Source organism: Pangasianodon hypophthalmus, chromosome 21, assembly GCF_027358585.1.
Source record: "Pangasianodon hypophthalmus isolate fPanHyp1 chromosome 21, fPanHyp1.pri, whole genome shotgun sequence".
Classification (NCBI taxonomy): Eukaryota; Metazoa; Chordata; class Actinopteri; order Siluriformes; family Pangasiidae; genus Pangasianodon; species Pangasianodon hypophthalmus.
The window spans coordinates 7,855,154-7,871,606 of record NC_069730.1 but is presented as its reverse complement, the minus strand read 5'-3'; positions in this window follow the sequence as shown (position 1 = coordinate 7,871,606).

Below are 16,453 nucleotides of genomic sequence, written 5' to 3'. Positions count from 1 at the left end.
CATTCTAGTGAGTGGTCCATGCTACTAAGGTTCGTAATAATTGATTCTCCAAGGCAGCATGCCTATAGTAGTGGCATTAGTTGCTCGCCTCCTTTTGATTTTTTCAGTTTAATTGATCTCGTAATTGGCAGGACTGGAACAAAACTTTTCCTCTTTGGTAACATGGTTTGTAGGTTTTAACCGAGCTTGAACCCCTGTGGTGTAACCGGGTAACACGTTCACTGTCCAGGTGAAAGTACCAGGTTCGAGGCCTGGCGGGGGTAGCACTGATGGTTTCTGTTATTCCTCTGAGCAGTAGGTCAGACGTGGTACGTTGGTTTGTTCCGAACGAACAATTTGTAAACCAACTGGGTGAATGGTTGATCTTACGATTCGACGTTTGCTGTCTTTTGTAGAGCCATTCCCCCCACCAACGAAAAGGACCGTCCGTGAGACACAAAAGGAGCTGTCGACGGTAAGATTGGAAATTTGTTAGCGAGTGAGATTGTGAAGCACACAAGAACCAACGTGTTGAAACGACTGATGAAGATTGTATTATGATAATGTGAAGACTACTGGTAGGAATCAACTGCTCCTTTTCTTGGTCGACCTGCACCATTAACATCTTTGTCCAAATAAAACAAAACAAAAATAAAAGTATACAATACATTCGAATAATGTTTTAAATTAAAAAAAAAAAATTTAAAAATTTAAATTAAAAATTAAACAAAGGCATAACCGAGTGACCTTGCACGGATGGCAATTCCCAGCGTATAAGCAAACCCTTTCTTAGAAGTTGCTTGTGTAACGAGTGTCTCTTAGGTTATGGGCCTTTTATTTTGAAAGGAGCCTCGTGTGCAATAGCTGCCTGCGCCTTCCCTTAGCCAAGGTAGAGAATTTCTATGTGCACGTACTGTATTTTCCTTATTTCAGCGGTTTTCTGTTATTCTACTGCTAAAAGTACGTCTCCACAGTGAATTCGTGTAGTGCCCGTTAGGACTGACGGTGGCAAGACGACGTGACCTTGCAAAGCTGAGGATTATAGCGAGAGAAAAGCATAGCAGGACGGTCTCTGCCAAGTAAATACACACCATCGTCTGGATTTTTAATCGCTTTAATGAAGGTAAGGGCTACAAACTGGGGGGAGGGCGTGCAATCTTGACGAGTTGGACTTTAAAGCGCTTTAACTCGGACATGCATGCTATTGCTGGGCTTCGGGCCATGCTTGCCATGTAGCGACATTTGAAATGACCTACGACCTATGGCTACGCGGTAAACAAAAGAATGTGAAGGATTGCTGTTGTTTTTTTCTGCCCGAAATATTGTAATCCAGCTTTTTAAGCTGGCAGCAAATGAATGTTTAGTGTTTAAACTCTGGCCAAACTCTGAGTGGATCCATGGCAGTATTGTCTGTGGACAGGCTCCGCTGTGCCTGTGTGTTGTTATGGCGAGTTGACTGACGTTTGAACTGTCCAATCCGCGGGTGGGTTTGTGTGAGGCGCTAGCCAATCAGCTGTACGATGGGGGGTGGGACATGTTCGGAGTATGTAGGTTTTAAGGAATGCATCACCTTTATGACATCGCCGGCCTGCCGTAGTCCGGTGGCTAGGGCGTTGGCTTACAGGGCTCAAGGACCCATCGAAGCCCCGGATCGAAACCCCGCCTCTGGCACTGGTGACTGTATATGCTAAGCCTTTGTTATTTAAAGTAGTACAAATGGGGTGACAGATGTCCTATAGCTTAGCATATGCGGAGCACAGTCATCAATCCCAGTAGGTCCCCGAGGTCCTTGAGCTTTGTGGCCGCGGCGGGTCGGTCTTTTTGTTATTGTTGTTGTTGTTGTTGTTGTTTTGCATTCAGGTTATTTGTTTGTTTGTTTGTTTGTTTGTTTGTTTGTTTGTGTAATAAGAAAACAGCCAAAAGGAGTGACCCAGAAAATACTAACAACATTTTCTCTAACATCTTTATAGACGTTGTGTGCGTTTTTGAGTTAAGGAATTCTTTTTGTTTATTTATTTATTTATTTATTTATTTTTACTGTTGATGTGAAAAGCAGTATCTGTTATTGCCGCGTCCAGACTGTGCCACCTGAAAGAGCATGGCACAAATCTTACCTCTAGACTTTAGGCTGTTTTTCAGTTCTCTTTTTAGGAAGCAGTTTCCCACTGAGTATCAGGGAAACACTGTCCAACTCGTTCCTACAATCAGGGATAGCGTTCGTGCGCCATCTAGCGGCTACAATACCGAGTTGTAAACTATGGCACCAAACAAGATGGAAATGGCTAACATAATGGTGAGTGAGTCAGGCAAGTGACTTTGCAGTATAGCAAATAATTGGGACTTGTTTTATAATTTACTTGACATATTTGTTTCCAAAGAAAATTTTGCAGATTTTCTGGATTCATTAAACTGTATGTCTACCCATTGTTCAACCGGTATATGGCTTCAGGTGTCAATCACCTAGCAATCATAGTAAATATTTGGGACTATTTTCTTTTCTTTTTTTTTCTTTTTTTTTTTTCAAATGTGCAAGCTTCTTGTTATTGACCAAGTAAATTCAATATGTGCTACCAGTGTTTAACTGGGATTTTTTCGTGTGTGTGTTATTTTCCAGTCCCACCTTTTCTGTTGCGGGCCGTAACACTGAGCAGAAGGAGGGCCTGGCTATATTGGCGACACACATTTCTTTGGTGACATTCTAGTGAGTGGTCCATGCTACTAAGGTTCGTAATAATTGATTCTCCAAGGCAGCATGCCTATAGTAGTGGCATTAGTTGCTCGCCTCCTTTTGATTTTTTCAGTTTAATTGATCTCGTAATTGGCAGGACTGGAACAAAACTTTTCCTCTTTGGTAACATGGTTTGTAGGTTTTAACCGAGCTTGAACCCCTGTGGTGTAACCGGGTAACACGTTCACTGTCCAGGTGAAAGTACCAGGTTCGAGGCCTGGCGGGGGTAGCACTGATGGTTTCTGTTATTCCTCTGAGCAGTAGGTCAGACGTGGTACGTTGGTTTGTTCCGAACGAACAATTTGTAAACCAATTAGGTGAATGGTTGATCTTACGATTCGACGTTTGCTGTCTTTTGTAGAGCCATTCCCCCCACCAACGAAAAGGACCGTCCGTGAGACACAAAAGGAGCTGTCGACGGTAAGATTGGAAATTTGTTAGCGAGTGAGATTGTGAAGCACACAAGAACCAACGTGTTGAAACGACTGATGAAGATTGTATTATGATAATGTGAAGACTACTGGTAGGAATCAACTGCTCCTTTTCTTGGTCGACCTGCACCATTAACATCTTTGTCCAATCCGCGGGTGGGTTTGTGTGAGGCGCTAGCCAATCAGCTGTACGATGGGGGTGGGACATGTTCGGAGTATGTAGGTTGTTGTTGTTTTGCATTGAGGTTATTTGTTTGTTTGTTTGTTTGTGTAATAAGAAAACAGCCAAAAGGAGTGACCCAGAAAACACTAAGAACATTTTCTCTAACATTTTTATAGACGTTGTGTGCGTTTTTGAGTTAATGAATTCTTTTTATTTATTTATTTATTTATTTATTTATTTTTACTGTCGATGTGAAAAACAGTATCTGTTATTGCCGCGTCCAGACTGTGCCACCTGAAAGAGCATGGCACAAATCTTACCTCTAGACTTTAGGCTTTTTTCAGTTCTCTTTTTAGGAAGCAGTTTCCCACTGAGTATCAGGGAAACACTGTCCAACTCGTTCCTACAATCAGGGATAGCGTTCGTGCGCCATCTAGCGGCTACAATACCGAGTTGTAAACTATGGCACCAAACAAGATGGAAATGGCTAACATAATGGTGAGTGAGTCAGGCAAGTGACTTTGCAGTATAGCAAATAATTGGGACTTGTTTTATAATTTACTTGACATATTTGTTTCCAAAGAAAATTTTGCAGATTTTCTGGATTCATTAAACTGTATGTCTACCCATTGTTCAACCGGTATATGGCTTCAGGTGTCAATCACCTAGCAATCATAGTAAATATTTGGGACTATTTTCTTTTCTTTTTTTTTTTTTTTTTTTTTCAAATGTGCAAGCTTCTTGTTATTGACCAAGTAAATTCAATATGTGCTACCAGTGTTTAACTGGGATTTTTTCGTGTGTGTGTTATTTTCCAGTCCCACCTTTTCTGTTGCGGGCCGTAACACTGAGCAGAAGGAGGGCCTGGCTATATTGGCGACACACATTTCTTTGGTGACATTCTAGTGAGTGGTCCATGCTACTAAGGTTCGTAATAATTGATTCTCCAAGGCAGCATGCCTATAGTAGTGGCATTAGTTGCTCGCCTCCTTTTGATTTTTTCAGTTTAATTGATCTCGTAATTGGCAGGACTGGAACAAAACTTTTCCTCTTTGGTAACATGGTTTGTAGGTTTTAACCGAGCTTGAACCCCTGTGGTGTAACCGGGTAACACGTTCACTGTCCAGGTGAAAGTACCAGGTTCGAGGCCTGGCGGGGGTAGCACTGATGGTTTCTGTTATTCCTCTGAGCAGTAGGTCAGACGTGGTACGTTGGTTTGTTCCGAACGAACAATTTGTAAACCAATTAGGTGAATGGTTGATCTTACGATTCGACGTTTGCTGTCTTTTGTAGAGCCATTCCCCCCACCAACGAAAAGGACCGTCCGTGAGACACAAAAGGAGCTGTCGACGGTAAGATTGGAAATTTGTTAGCGAGTGAGATTGTGAAGCACACAAGAACCAACGTGTTGAAACGACTGATGAAGATTGTATTATGATAATGTGAAGACTACTGGTAGGAATCAACTGCTCCTTTTCTTGGTCGACCTGCACCATTAACATCTTTGTCCAATCCGCGGGTGGGTTTGTGTGAGGCGCTAGCCAATCAGCTGTACGATGGGGGTGGGACATGTTCGGAGTATGTAGGTTGTTGTTGTTTTGCATTGAGGTTATTTGTTTGTTTGTTTGTTTGTGTAATAAGAAAACAGCCAAAAGGAGTGACCCAGAAAACACTAAGAACATTTTCTCTAACATTTTTATAGACGTTGTGTGCGTTTTTGAGTTAATGAATTCTTTTTATTTATTTATTTATTTATTTATTTATTTTTACTGTCGATGTGAAAAACAGTATCTGTTATTGCCGCGTCCAGACTGTGCCACCTGAAAGAGCATGGCACAAATCTTACCTCTAGACTTTAGGCTTTTTTTCAGTTCTCTTTTTAGGAAGCAGTTTCCCACTGAGTATCAGGGAAACACTGTCCAACTCGTTCCTACAATCAGGGATAGCGTTCGTGCGCCATCTAGCGGCTACAATACCGAGTTGTAAACTATGGCACCAAACAAGATGGAAATGGCTAACATAATGGTGAGTGAGTCAGGCAAGTGACTTTGCAGTATAGCAAGTAATTGGGACTTGTTTTATAATTTACTTGACATATTTGTTTCCAAAGAAAATTTTGCAGATTTTCTGGATTCATTAAACTGTATGTCTACCCATTGTTCAACCGGTATATGGCTTCAGGTGTCAATCACCTAGCAATCATAGTAAATATTTGGGACTATTTTCTTTTCTTTTTTTTTTTTTTTTTTTTTTTCAAATGTGCAAGCTTCTTGTTATTGACCAAGTAAATTCAATATGTGCTACCAGTGTTTAACTGGGATTTTTTCGTGTGTGTGTTATTTTCCAGTCCCACCTTTTCTGTTGCGGGCCGTAACACTGAGCAGAAGGAGGGCCTGGCTATATTGGCGACACACATTTCTTTGGTGACATTCTAGTGAGTGGTCCATGCTACTAAAGTTCGTAATAATTGATTCTCCAAGGCAGCATGCCTATAGTAGTGGCATTAGTTGCTCGCCTCCTTTTGATTTTTTCAGTTTAATTGATCTCGTAATTGGCAGGACTGGAACAAAACTTTTCCTCTTTGGTAACATGGTTTGTAGGTTTTAACCGAGCTTGAACCCCTGTGGTGTAACCGGGTAACACGTTCACTGTCCAGGTGAAAGTACCAGGTTCGAGGCCTGGCGGGGGTAGCACTGATGGTTTCTGTTATTCCTCTGAGCAGTAGGTCAGACGTGGTACGTTGGTTTGTTCCGAACGAACAATTTGTAAACCAACTGGGTGAATGGTTGATCTTACGATTCGACGTTTGCTGTCTTTTGTAGAGCCATTCCCCCCACCAACGAAAATGACCGTCCGTGAGACACAAAAGGAGCTGTCGACGGTAAGATTGGAAATTTGTTAGCGAGTGAGATTGTGAAGCACACAAGAACCAACGTGTTGAAACGACTGATGAAGATTGTATTATGATAATGTGAAGACTACTGGTAGGAATCAACTGCTCCTTTTCTTGGTCGACCTGCACCATTAACATCTTTGTCCAATCCGCGGGTGGGTTTGTGTGAGGCGCTAGCCAATCAGCTGTACGATGGGGGTGGGACATGTTCGGAGTATGTAGGTTGTTGTTGTTTTGCATTGAGGTTATTTGTTTGTTTGTTTGTTTGTGTAATAAGAAAACAGCCAAAAGGAGTGACCCAGAAAACACTAAGAACATTTTCTCTAACATTTTTATAGACGTTGTGTGCGTTTTTGAGTTAATGAATTCTTTTTATTTATTTATTTATTTATTTATTTATTTTTACTGTCGATGTGAAAAACAGTATCTGTTATTGCCGCGTCCAGACTGTGCCACCTGAAAGAGCATGGCACAAATCTTACCTCTAGACTTTAGGCTTTTTTCAGTTCTCTTTTTAGGAAGCAGTTTCCCACTGAGTATCAGGGAAACACTGTCCAACTCGTTCCTACAATCAGGGATAGCGTTCGTGCGCCATCTAGCGGCTACAATACCGAGTTGTAAACTATGGCACCAAACAAGATGGAAATGGCTAACATAATGGTGAGTGAGTCAGGCAAGTGACTTTGCAGTATAGCAAATAATTGGGACTTGTTTTATAATTTACTTGACATATTTGTTTCCAAAGAAAATTTTGCAGATTTTCTGGATTCATTAAACTGTATGTCTACCCATTGTTCAACCGGTATATGGCTTCAGGTGTCAATCACCTAGCAATCATAGTAAATATTTGGGACTATTTTCTTTTCTTTTTTTTTTTTTTTTTTTTTCAAATGTGCAAGCTTCTTGTTATTGACCAAGTAAATTCAATATGTGCTACCAGTGTTTAACTGGGATTTTTTCGTGTGTGTGTTATTTTCCAGTCCCACCTTTTCTGTTGCGGGCCGTAACACTGAGCAGAAGGAGGGCCTGGCTATATTGGCGACACACATTTCTTTGGTGACATTCTAGTGAGTGGTCCATGCTACTAAGGTTCGTAATAATTGATTCTCCAAGGCAGCATGCCTATAGTAGTGGCATTAGTTGCTCGCCTCCTTTTGATTTTTTCAGTTTAATTGATCTCGTAATTGGCAGGACTGGAACAAAACTTTTCCTCTTTGGTAACATGGTTTGTAGGTTTTAACCGAGCTTGAACCCCTGTGGTGTAACCGGGTAACACGTTCACTGTCCAGGTGAAAGTACCAGGTTCGAGGCCTGGCGGGGGTAGCACTGATGGTTTCTGTTATTCCTCTGAGCAGTAGGTCAGACGTGGTACGTTGGTTTGTTCCGAACGAACAATTTGTAAACCAATTAGGTGAATGGTTGATCTTACGATTCGACGTTTGCTGTCTTTTGTAGAGCCATTCCCCCCACCAACGAAAAGGACCGTCCGTGAGACACAAAAGGAGCTGTCGACGGTAAGATTGGAAATTTGTTAGCGAGTGAGATTGTGAAGCACACAAGAACCAACGTGTTGAAACGACTGATGAAGATTGTATTATGATAATGTGAAGACTACTGGTAGGAATCAACTGCTCCTTTTCTTGGTCGACCTGCACCATTAACATCTTTGTCCAATCCGCGGGTGGGTTTGTGTGAGGCGCTAGCCAATCAGCTGTACGATGGGGGTGGGACATGTTCGGAGTATGTAGGTTGTTGTTGTTTTGCATTGAGGTTATTTGTTTGTTTGTTTGTTTGTTTGTGTAATAAGAAAACAGCCAAAAGGAGTGACCCAGAAAACACTAAGAACATTTTCTCTAACATTTTTATAGACGTTGTGTGCGTTTTTGAGTTAATGAATTCTTTTTATTTATTTATTTATTTATTTATTTATTTTTACTGTCGATGTGAAAAACAGTATCTGTTATTGCCGCGTCCAGACTGTGCCACCTGAAAGAGCATGGCACAAATCTTACCTCTAGACTTTAGGCTTTTTTTCAGTTCTCTTTTTAGGAAGCAGTTTCCCACTGAGTATCAGGGAAACACTGTCCAACTCGTTCCTACAATCAGGGATAGCGTTCGTGCGCCATCTAGCGGCTACAATACCGAGTTGTAAACTATGGCACCAAACAAGATGGAAATGGCTAACATAATGGTGAGTGAGTCAGGCAAGTGACTTTGCAGTATAGCAAGTAATTGGGACTTGTTTTATAATTTACTTGACATATTTGTTTCCAAAGAAAATTTTGCAGATTTTCTGGATTCATTAAACTGTATGTCTACCCATTGTTCAACCGGTATATGGCTTCAGGTGTCAATCACCTAGCAATCATAGTAAATATTTGGGACTATTTTCTTTTCTTTTTTTTTTTTTTTTTTTTTTTCAAATGTGCAAGCTTCTTGTTATTGACCAAGTAAATTCAATATGTGCTACCAGTGTTTAACTGGGATTTTTTCGTGTGTGTGTTATTTTCCAGTCCCACCTTTTCTGTTGCGGGCCGTAACACTGAGCAGAAGGAGGGCCTGGCTATATTGGCGACACACATTTCTTTGGTGACATTCTAGTGAGTGGTCCATGCTACTAAAGTTCGTAATAATTGATTCTCCAAGGCAGCATGCCTATAGTAGTGGCATTAGTTGCTCGCCTCCTTTTGATTTTTTCAGTTTAATTGATCTCGTAATTGGCAGGACTGGAACAAAACTTTTCCTCTTTGGTAACATGGTTTGTAGGTTTTAACCGAGCTTGAACCCCTGTGGTGTAACCGGGTAACACGTTCACTGTCCAGGTGAAAGTACCAGGTTCGAGGCCTGGCGGGGGTAGCACTGATGGTTTCTGTTATTCCTCTGAGCAGTAGGTCAGACGTGGTACGTTGGTTTGTTCCGAACGAACAATTTGTAAACCAACTGGGTGAATGGTTGATCTTACGATTCGACGTTTGCTGTCTTTTGTAGAGCCATTCCCCCCACCAACGAAAAGGACCGTCCGTGAGACACAAAAGGAGCTGTCGACGGTAAGATTGGAAATTTGTTAGCGAGTGAGATTGTGAAGCACACAAGAACCAACGTGTTGAAACGACTGATGAAGATTGTATTATGATAATGTGAAGACTACTGGTAGGAATCAACTGCTGCTTTTCTTGGTCGACCTGCACCATTAACATCTTTGTCCAAATAAAACAAAACAAAAATAAAAGTATACAATACATTCGAATAATGTTTTAAATTAAAAAAAAAAAATTTAAAAATTTAAATTAAAAATTAAACAAAGGCATAACCGAGTGACCTTGCACGGATGGCAGTTCCCAGCGTATAAGCAAACCCTTTCTTAGAAGTTGCTTGTGTAACGAGTGTCTCTTAGGTTATGGGCCTTTTATTTTGAAAGGAGCCTCGTGTGCAATAGCTGCCTGCGCCTTCCCTTAGCCAAGGTAGAGAATTTCTATGTGCACGTACTGTATTTTCCTTATTTCAGCGGTTTTCTGTTATTCTACTGCTAAAAGTACGTCTCCACAGTGAATTCGTGTAGTGCCCGTTAGGACTGACGGTGGCAAGACGACGTGACCTTGCAAAGCTGAGGATTATAGCGAGAGAAAAGCATAGCAGGACGGTCTCTGCCAAGTAAATACACACCATCGTCTGGATTTTTAATCGCTTTAATGAAGGTAAGGGCTACAAACTGGGGGGAGGGCGTGCAATCTTGACGAGTTGGACTTTAAAGCGCTTTAACTCGGACATGCATGCTATTGCTGGGCTTCGGGCCATGCTTGCCATGTAGCGACATTTGAAATGACCTACGACCTATGGCTACGCGGTAAACAAAAGAATGTGAAGGATTGCTGTTGTTTTTTTCTGCCCGAAATATTGTAATCCAGCTTTTTAAGCTGGCAGCAAATGAATGTTTAGTGTTTAAACTCTGGCCAAACTCTGAGTGGATCCATGGCAGTATTGTCTGTGGACAGGCTCCGCTGTGCCTGTGTGTTGTTATGGCGAGTTGACTGACGTTTGAACTGTCCAATCCGCGGGTGGGTTTGTGTGAGGCGCTAGCCAATCAGCTGTACGATGGGGGGTGGGACATGTTCGGAGTATGTAGGTTTTAAGGAATGCATCACCTTTATGACATCGCCGGCCTGCCGTAGTCCGGTGGCTAGGGCGTTGGCTTACAGGGCTCAAGGACCCATCGAAGCCCCGGATCGAAACCCCGCCTCTGGCACTGGTGACTGTATATGCTAAGCCTTTGTTATTTAAAGTAGTACAAATGGGGTGACAGATGTCCTATAGCTTAGCATATGCGGAGCACAGTCATCAATCCCAGTAGGTCCCCGAGGTCCTTGAGCTTTGTGGCCGCGGCGGGTCGGTCTTTTTGTTATTGTTGTTGTTGTTGTTGTTGTTGTTTTGCATTCAGGTTATTTGTTTGTTTGTTTGTTTGTTTGTTTGTGTAATAAGAAAACAGCCAAAAGGAGTGACCCAGAAAATACTAACAACATTTTCTCTAACATCTTTATAGACGTTGTGTGCGTTTTTGAGTTAAGGAATTCTTTTTGTTTATTTATTTATTTATTTATTTATTTTTACTGTTGATGTGAAAAGCAGTATCTGTTATTGCCGCGTCCAGACTGTGCCACCTGAAAGAGCATGGCACAAATCTTACCTCTAGACTTTAGGCTGTTTTTCAGTTCTCTTTTTAGGAAGCAGTTTCCCACTGAGTATCAGGGAAACACTGTCCAACTCGTTCCTACAATCAGGGATAGCGTTCGTGCGCCATCTAGCGGCTACAATACCGAGTTGTAAACTATGGCACCAAACAAGATGGAAATGGCTAACATAATGGTGAGTGAGTCAGGCAAGTGACTTTGCAGTATAGCAAATAATTGGGACTTGTTTTATAATTTACTTGACATATTTGTTTCCAAAGAAAATTTTGCAGATTTTCTGGATTCATTAAACTGTATGTCTACCCATTGTTCAACCGGTATATGGCTTCAGGTGTCAATCACCTAGCAATCATAGTAAATATTTGGGACTATTTTCTTTTCTTTTTTTTTCTTTTTTTTTTTTCAAATGTGCAAGCTTCTTGTTATTGACCAAGTAAATTCAATATGTGCTACCAGTGTTTAACTGGGATTTTTTCGTGTGTGTGTTATTTTCCAGTCCCACCTTTTCTGTTGCGGGCCGTAACACTGAGCAGAAGGAGGGCCTGGCTATATTGGCGACACACATTTCTTTGGTGACATTCTAGTGAGTGGTCCATGCTACTAAGGTTCGTAATAATTGATTCTCCAAGGCAGCATGCCTATAGTAGTGGCATTAGTTGCTCGCCTCCTTTTGATTTTTTCAGTTTAATTGATCTCGTAATTGGCAGGACTGGAACAAAACTTTTCCTCTTTGGTAACATGGTTTGTAGGTTTTAACCGAGCTTGAACCCCTGTGGTGTAACCGGGTAACACGTTCACTGTCCAGGTGAAAGTACCAGGTTCGAGGCCTGGCGGGGGTAGCACTGATGGTTTCTGTTATTCCTCTGAGCAGTAGGTCAGACGTGGTACGCTGGTTTGTTCCGAACGAACAATTTGTAAACCAATTAGGTGAATGGTTGATCTTACGATTCGACGTTTGCTGTCTTTTGTAGAGCCATTCCCCCCACCAACGAAAAGGACCGTCCGTGAGACACAAAAGGAGCTGTCGACGGTAAGATTGGAAATTTGTTAGCGAGTGAGATTGTGAAGCACACAAGAACCAACGTGTTGAAACGACTGATGAAGATTGTATTATGATAATGTGAAGACTACTGGTAGGAATCAACTGCTCCTTTTCTTGGTCGACCTGCACCATTAACATCTTTGTCCAATCCGCGGGTGGGTTTGTGTGAGGCGCTAGCCAATCAGCTGTACGATGGGGGTGGGACATGTTCGGAGTATGTAGGTTGTTGTTGTTTTGCATTGAGGTTATTTGTTTGTTTGTTTGTTTGTGTAATAAGAAAACAGCCAAAAGGAGTGACCCAGAAAACACTAAGAACATTTTCTCTAACATTTTTATAGACGTTGTGTGCGTTTTTGAGTTAATGAATTCTTTTTATTTATTTATTTATTTATTTATTTATTTTTACTGTCGATGTGAAAAACAGTATCTGTTATTGCCGCGTCCAGACTGTGCCACCTGAAAGAGCATGGCACAAATCTTACCTCTAGACTTTAGGCTTTTTTCAGTTCTCTTTTTAGGAAGCAGTTTCCCACTGAGTATCAGGGAAACACTGTCCAACTCGTTCCTACAATCAGGGATAGCGTTCGTGCGCCATCTAGCGGCTACAATACCGAGTTGTAAACTATGGCACCAAACAAGATGGAAATGGCTAACATAATGGTGAGTGAGTCAGGCAAGTGACTTTGCAGTATAGCAAATAATTGGGACTTGTTTTATAATTTACTTGACATATTTGTTTCCAAAGAAAATTTTGCAGATTTTCTGGATTCATTAAACTGTATGTCTACCCATTGTTCAACCGGTATATGGCTTCAGGTGTCAATCACCTAGCAATCATAGTAAATATTTGGGACTATTTTCTTTTCTTTTTTTTTTTTTTTTTTTTTTCAAATGTGCAAGCTTCTTGTTATTGACCAAGTAAATTCAATATGTGCTACCAGTGTTTAACTGGGATTTTTTCGTGTGTGTGTTATTTTCCAGTCCCACCTTTTCTGTTGCGGGCCGTAACACTGAGCAGAAGGAGGGCCTGGCTATATTGGCGACACACATTTCTTTGGTGACATTCTAGTGAGTGGTCCATGCTACTAAGGTTCGTAATAATTGATTCTCCAAGGCAGCATGCCTATAGTAGTGGCATTAGTTGCTCGCCTCCTTTTGATTTTTTCAGTTTAATTGATCTCGTAATTGGCAGGACTGGAACAAAACTTTTCCTCTTTGGTAACATGGTTTGTAGGTTTTAACCGAGCTTGAACCCCTGTGGTGTAACCGGGTAACACGTTCACTGTCCAGGTGAAAGTACCAGGTTCGAGGCCTGGCGGGGGTAGCACTGATGGTTTCTGTTATTCCTCTGAGCAGTAGGTCAGACGTGGTACGTTGGTTTGTTCCGAACGAACAATTTGTAAACCAATTAGGTGAATGGTTGATCTTACGATTCGACGTTTGCTGTCTTTTGTAGAGCCATTCCCCCCACCAACGAAAAGGACCGTCCGTGAGACACAAAAGGAGCTGTCGACGGTAAGATTGGAAATTTGTTAGCGAGTGAGATTGTGAAGCACACAAGAACCAACGTGTTGAAACGACTGATGAAGATTGTATTATGATAATGTGAAGACTACTGGTAGGAATCAACTGCTCCTTTTCTTGGTCGACCTGCACCATTAACATCTTTGTCCAATCCGCGGGTGGGTTTGTGTGAGGCGCTAGCCAATCAGCTGTACGATGGGGGTGGGACATGTTCGGAGTATGTAGGTTGTTGTTGTTTTGCATTGAGGTTATTTGTTTGTTTGTTTGTTTGTTTGTGTAATAAGAAAACAGCCAAAAGGAGTGACCCAGAAAACACTAAGAACATTTTCTCTAACATTTTTATAGACGTTGTGTGCGTTTTTGAGTTAATGAATTCTTTTTATTTATTTATTTATTTATTTATTTATTTTTACTGTCGATGTGAAAAACAGTATCTGTTATTGCCGCGTCCAGACTGTGCCACCTGAAAGAGCATGGCACAAATCTTACCTCTAGACTTTAGGCTTTTTTTCAGTTCTCTTTTTAGGAAGCAGTTTCCCACTGAGTATCAGGGAAACACTGTCCAACTCGTTCCTACAATCAGGGATAGCGTTCGTGCGCCATCTAGCGGCTACAATACCGAGTTGTAAACTATGGCACCAAACAAGATGGAAATGGCTAACATAATGGTGAGTGAGTCAGGCAAGTGACTTTGCAGTATAGCAAGTAATTGGGACTTGTTTTATAATTTACTTGACATATTTGTTTCCAAAGAAAATTTTGCAGATTTTCTGGATTCATTAAACTGTATGTCTACCCATTGTTCAACCGGTATATGGCTTCAGGTGTCAATCACCTAGCAATCATAGTAAATATTTGGGACTATTTTCTTTTCTTTTTTTTTTTTTTTTTTTTTTCAAATGTGCAAGCTTCTTGTTATTGACCAAGTAAATTCAATATGTGCTACCAGTGTTTAACTGGGATTTTTTCGTGTGTGTGTTATTTTCCAGTCCCACCTTTTCTGTTGCGGGCCGTAACACTGAGCAGAAGGAGGGCCTGGCTATATTGGCGACACACATTTCTTTGGTGACATTCTAGTGAGTGGTCCATGCTACTAAAGTTCGTAATAATTGATTCTCCAAGGCAGCATGCCTATAGTAGTGGCATTAGTTGCTCGCCTCCTTTTGATTTTTTCAGTTTAATTGATCTCGTAATTGGCAGGACTGGAACAAAACTTTTCCACTTTGGTAACATGGTTTGTAGGTTTTAACCGAGCTTGAACCCCTGTGGTGTAACCGGGTAACACGTTCACTGTCCAGGTGAAAGTACCAGGTTCGAGGCCTGGCGGGGGTAGCACTGATGGTTTCTGTTATTCCTCTGAGCAGTAGGTCAGACGTGGTACGTTGGTTTGTTCCGAACGAACAATTTGTAAACCAACTGGGTGAATGGTTGATCTTACGATTCGACGTTTGCTGTCTTTTGTAGAGCCATTCCCCCCACCAACGAAAAGGACCGTCCGTGAGACACAAAAGGAGCTGTCGACGGTAAGATTGGAAATTTGTTAGCGAGTGAGATTGTGAAGCACACAAGAACCAACGTGTTGAAACGACTGATGAAGATTGTATTATGATAATGTGAAGACTACTGGTAGGAATCAACTGCTCCTTTTCTTGGTCGACCTGCACCATTAACATCTTTGTCCAATCCGCGGGTGGGTTTGTGTGAGGCGCTAGCCAATCAGCTGTACGATGGGGGTGGGACATGTTCGGAGTATGTAGGTTGTTGTTGTTTTGCATTGAGGTTATTTGTTTGTTTGTTTGTTTGTGTAATAAGAAAACAGCCAAAAGGAGTGACCCAGAAAACACTAAGAACATTTTCTCTAACATTTTTATAGACGTTGTGTGCGTTTTTGAGTTAATGAATTCTTTTTATTTATTTATTTATTTATTTATTTATTTTTACTGTCGATGTGAAAAACAGTATCTGTTATTGCCGCGTCCAGACTGTGCCACCTGAAAGAGCATGGCACAAATCTTACCTCTAGACTTTAGGCTTTTTTCAGTTCTCTTTTTAGGAAGCAGTTTCCCACTGAGTATCAGGGAAACACTGTCCAACTCGTTCCTACAATCAGGGATAGCGTTCGTGCGCCATCTAGCGGCTACAATACCGAGTTGTAAACTATGGCACCAAACAAGATGGAAATGGCTAACATAATGGTGAGTGAGTCAGGCAAGTGACTTTGCAGTATAGCAAGTAATTGGGACTTGTTTTATAATTTACTTGACATATTTGTTTCCAAAGAAAATTTTGCAGATTTTCTGGATTCATTAAACTGTATGTCTACCCATTGTTCAACCGGTATATGGCTTCAGGTGTCAATCACCTAGCAATCATAGTAAATATTTGGGACTATTTTCTTTTCTTTTTTTTTTCCAAATGTGCAAGCTTCTTGTTATTGACCAAGTAAATTCAATATGTGCTACCAGTGTTTAACTGGGATTTTTTCGTGTGTGTGTTATTTTCCAGTCCCACCTTTTCTGTTGCGGGCCGTAACACTGAGCAGAAGGAGGGCCTGGCTATATTGGCGACACACATTTCTTTGGTGACATTCTAGTGAGTGGTCCATGCTACTAAGGTTCGTTATAATTGATTCTCCAAGGCAGCATGCCTATAGTAGTGGCATTAGTTGCTCGCCTCCTTTTGATTTTTTCAGTTTAATTGATCTCGTAATTGGCAGGACTGGAACAAAACTTTTCCTCTTTGGTAACATGGTTTGTAGGTTTTAACCGAGCTTGAACCCCTGTGGTGTAACCGGGTAACACGTTCACTGTCCAGGTGAAAGTACCAGGTTCGAGGCCTGGCGGGGGTAGCACTGATGGTTTCTGTTATTCCTCTGAGCAGTAGGTCAGACGTGGTACGTTGGTTTGTTCCGAACGAACAATTTGTAAACCAATTAGGTGAATGGTTGATCTTACGATTCGACGTTTGCTGTCTTTTGTAGAGCCATTCCCCCCACCAACGAAAAGGAC